We start from the raw sequence: 5147 nt of genomic DNA on the forward strand, positions 1-5147 counted from the left end.
TATATTTTTTTATATATGTATATGTGTGAGTGTGTGTGCGTGCATGTGCGTGTGTGTGTGTGTAAACCTGAAGCTGTTTATATTACACCTGAAAACAGGTTGTGTAAAATATTTTCTGAACTGCAGAACATTGCTCTCGCCTCTATAAATATATAATTTTGAAATTCTTAGTGACGGTATAATTTGCACATCAAGCAGAGTCGATTATCAATAATTTCGATTATCGATAAATTTCAACTGTCCTTATGCAGATTTCAATTCCTGTGAAATAAATAAATCTAGGAGATGTTCTACTTCTATGACACCGCTGTTCATTTATATAAAAGCCTGTTTTTATGGAGAAAGAACTCAGAATTCACCTGAGTATAGTATGCGCCGAAGGACAAACACGTTGTTTCTCTAGACCCAACGTGGATATACTAGACAACAATTCTACGAAGACTTTTGTTTTGTTTTTTTTAATGGAATGGAATCAATGGAAGATGAATTAATGAATGTGAAGAAAGGAAAGAAATAAGGAATGAAAGAGAGACAAAGAAATTGCGTACACAGACAAAATGGAGTTCAGGCATTCACTTAAAACTGACCTCGTAACACAATAGACCATGGAAGCAGATATATATATATATATATATATATATAGGCATAATTCATCTGACACACACACACATTTATATGTATACAGCCACATATTTACACGAAGGAACATATTACACTACCCCTTTATATATATGTAATTCGTATACTGTCCGATTCAGAGCTCTATAGTGTACTTTTTTTGATTGAAGAATAAACATCCATACATACATACATACATACATACATACATACATACATACAGACAAACATACATAAATACATACGCACGTACGATTTATGCAAATGCTAATGTATTTGTAAAATAACCTGTAGATGTCTTGGAATTTAGTCTGTGAAAGCATACATCTCGAGTGCATGATCCTTTATTCAAAAATTTAATCAATCATATCTCTTGCAGAAAATGGTTGTTTCCGGTAAATATTTTCATCGGCAATATTTTATCGAATCGCTATTTTATAGAAAACCTGACTTGCGCGACATTCCTATAGAATGACATTGTCATCAGTCTCCTCTTATTCTCAATCCGTGTGTGAATAAAGTAATTGTCTATGTTGTCTCAGTATTAGTCCGAACCGTAATTACAGCGAATAACATTGTTCAGCCATGCCTCCACAAATGTGAAAAGCAAGTAATGAAATACTAATTATATTTCATAATTTTGTAGAAATACAAGTGCAGGCATGGCTATGAGGTTAAGAAGCTGGATTTGCAACCACGTGCTTTGGATTTGAGTAATACTACACAGCACATATATGTATGCTTTGAGTGTGTGAATGTGTGTGTGAGTGTGTGTGTGTTTGTGTGTGTCTTTGTGTGTGTATGTGTGTGTGTGTGTGATTGTGTTTGTCATTGTCCATCGCCGTCGTTTGTTGGTTTCTTTAAGTCACTTACCTTAACGGTTTAACAAAAGGTTTTAGCTGAATATGTACCAGATGGACCAAAGAGAAGTATTAGGATCGATGTTTTAGACTATATCTTTCTTTCAGGTCAGTACCCCAGCATTACAGCACAAAATGAAGTCCATTACAGTGTATGAATAGGCAGTGGGTGTGTTGAGTAGATTTGCATTCCTCCTCTAGTAGAATAATCTACAAATATAATCACTTTTTCAGTGATGAATGTCAGTGAGGCGGCGTGCTGGCAGAAACGTTAGCACGCCGGGCGAAATGCTTATCGGTAATTCGTCTGTCTTTACGTTCCGAGTTCAAATTCCGCCGAGATCGACCTTACCTTTCATCCTTTCGGGGTCGATAAATTAACTACCATTTGAGAACTGGGGTCGCTCTAATCTACTGGCCCCCCTCTTCTAAAAGTTCGGGCTTTGTGCCTAGAATAGAATAATCAATGTCACTGGAAGATAAATTTCAAAGGCCCGGTTGTGTGGTAAGAAGATTGCTTCCCAAACACATGGTTCTGGGTTCAGTCCCACTGCGTGGCATCTTGCACTAGTGTCTCCTAATATTGCCTCGGGTCTACCAAACCTTGTGAGTCGATATATATATATATATATATATATATATAATATGTACCTGGCTAACATTGCATGTATATATTTTATTAATTTCCCTGCACGGCTGTTAATTTGCTTGTTACTCGTGATGGTATTTTAATAATAAACCCCTGTATATATATATATATATATATATATATATAGATTGCATGAGTGCGTGTGTCTAAATGTTTGTGTTTGTATATGTGTTTGTCGCGCAGGACAGCTTGACAAACGGTGTTGGTGAGTTTACGTTCTTTAACTTAGCGGTTCGACAAATATAACGGCTAGAATAAGTACTCGACTTAGCAAAAAGTAAGTATCGGCGTCAATTCTTTCGACTAAAAGTTCTTGAACGTGGCACTCCAGCATGTCCGAAGTTTAATGACCGAAAAAATGAAAGGATAGGAGTTAAAAGGTATTTTATTTTAAGGAATTAGCCATATTCATATGTACAATGTACGCGATACATTTCTTGTCAGACGATTAATGCAGTAGACATCTAAATCATAGTGCATTCCTCTCAAACAATCAGACATATGACGACATTAAGAATGTTTCGTGTTACACTGTTGCTTTCCATTCAAACATTGACCGATTTCTCCAATAAGGTTTCCTTTAATAGGCAAGTAGGGGAAATGAAATTGTGAAGATTAAATATCCTATTCAAATGTACAGCACTTTTGTCTACAACGAGTGAATGGCTGAGCTTCTCAGAAGTTGCTACACATTTTGAAATATCAGTGAAAATATTCCATCACAGATCTACTAATCTATCAAATGAAATCTCACCTGAAGCAGAATAACAGCAATGTAAGAAAATGGCTCTCAATAAACGAAACTAGATTGTGAATATATAGAAATGGCAGACAAATAATAAGTGCATTATTATAGAATGAAGTTACATTTTACGGCTGTAAAAATGTATTCTTTCCTGTTCCTGTTAGTTATTAGGGTATCATCAAACCAATGCTCGCTCTTAAGCGGCGCGGGAAAACAAAAAACATCGAAAACACAAAGACACACACAGATATATATGTATATATTAATTTACTCCCAAAGCATTGATCAGTCCGGGGCTGCAGTAGATGTCACTTGCCACACAAGAGGAGTGAGCTCTATAGCACAGTCATGTCTGCACTATTAACAAGCTATGAAAAAATTTATTCCAACCGAGTTATAGAAGCTAATATCTAGTCGACTTCATGAAGAATTTATTAAAAAAAAGTGTGTCTCTTATTATCTCTCGTTTCTTTGGGCTGTTTAACGTGAATGTCTATTTAAGCAATCTTAAAATTTTAGGGAAATATTGCTTACGGAACAATTTTTACTTTCACGTATATTACTATCCGTAACATTTCCTCAATATGTCCGCTATTTTATTTCTCGTGCATCAGTTACAAACAAATGTGATTATATTCTTCAAATAACATTCGATTATTTTGACACACATAAGATGTTTATTGTTGGATATGTTGGTTCGTCACACTATCTACGTTCATTTTTGTAAGAGAAATAATTGATAGAATAAGCTTTACTCTAATACTATGTTTGCGTCGTTCTCTTCGGTTTCAGTACTGTTTTAGATATAAGAATTATAGACTTTATTTTATCCCTTTAACAAACTAACCAAATCAACAAATTTGTGAAACGTTAAAAACAGAATGCAAATTAAAATAATGCCATATTGATTTCAAAGAAATTAATGCATACATCCGTCAAACAAAAGTGTGAAAACACTCAAAACAACCATACAGGCACAAATCCAAAACACCAACACTAGGAGTGGTACAAGCTTATCATTTTGAGTGGGCACACATATACAAATATAGTAACAGAGACGGAGATATGTGTGTCTGAGTCTCTATTTGTTTATGTAAGTTCATTATTGTGTTTATGTGTGAGTGTGTGTTTTTCGTATTTACGTGTGATGTCTTTGTGTGTCTAAACATATAAAACAATATTTATTTGCAATCATTCCATACACACACACACACACACACACAAAAGTACATTTCCTCACACACTCCTATTTAAACACACATTTCACACGATACATACACACACACACACATTCAAGCACACTTATAATAACACATATGTTGTTAGAGTGAAAACAACTAACAGAAACTCTAAGTAAACGAAATAAAACAGCAAAAGATTTAAATGGACGTAAAGCATATATTAGATATAATTTTTTCTTTTGTTTTATTTTCTTTGTTTCTGCCTCGCATTTTCAGCTTTACTAATTGCAAACACTATAATTTGCAAGAGGAAATAAATGCCTGACAGCCAGCTGATTTCGTAATTTGTATTGGTGGATCATTAAGAAATGAGCAAAACTCGGCCTTTCTTATCGATTGGAACAGTTTGCTATACATGCTATTTCTATACGAAGCTGAATATATCAATGTCTTTACAATCAGCCCCTCTCTTCATTGATATATACTTTATAGGCGTATTTTGTGCCAGCAACATACTTGGCTTGATGAGATAATATCTATATTACATTTAACATATATATTCACAGCGTATTTCAAATCATATCCTCCTCTGTTTCTCTTTCAATCACTTTTGCTCATCCCGCTCTCTCTCAGTCGCTCCATACACATGCATATACATATATATATATAAATATATAAGTGTGTGTGTGTGTACACATATTATACATGGAGACTCACACACACACACGCGCATGTACATACATATATATAAGTATATATTCATATATGTTGTATATGCATTTATATTTACATTTATATATATATGCAGGTGTATATGTGTGCTTGCGTTTATTTATACAAATATTAATCAACAAAGATACATATATGTAAATTACATACATATATCTTACACACAGAACATACATACAAGTGCCATTCTTCAGTCTGTATACACACAGAGACAAGTACACACACAAACATACAAACATACACACATATATATATATACACACATTCATACATACATACATATATATATAGATATATATACATATATATATATATATGCATGTGTGCCTGCGTATATATATATATATATATATATATATATATAT

This window comes from Octopus bimaculoides, chromosome 12 (assembly GCF_001194135.2).
Source record: "Octopus bimaculoides isolate UCB-OBI-ISO-001 chromosome 12, ASM119413v2, whole genome shotgun sequence".
Taxonomy (NCBI): domain Eukaryota; kingdom Metazoa; phylum Mollusca; class Cephalopoda; order Octopoda; family Octopodidae; genus Octopus; species Octopus bimaculoides.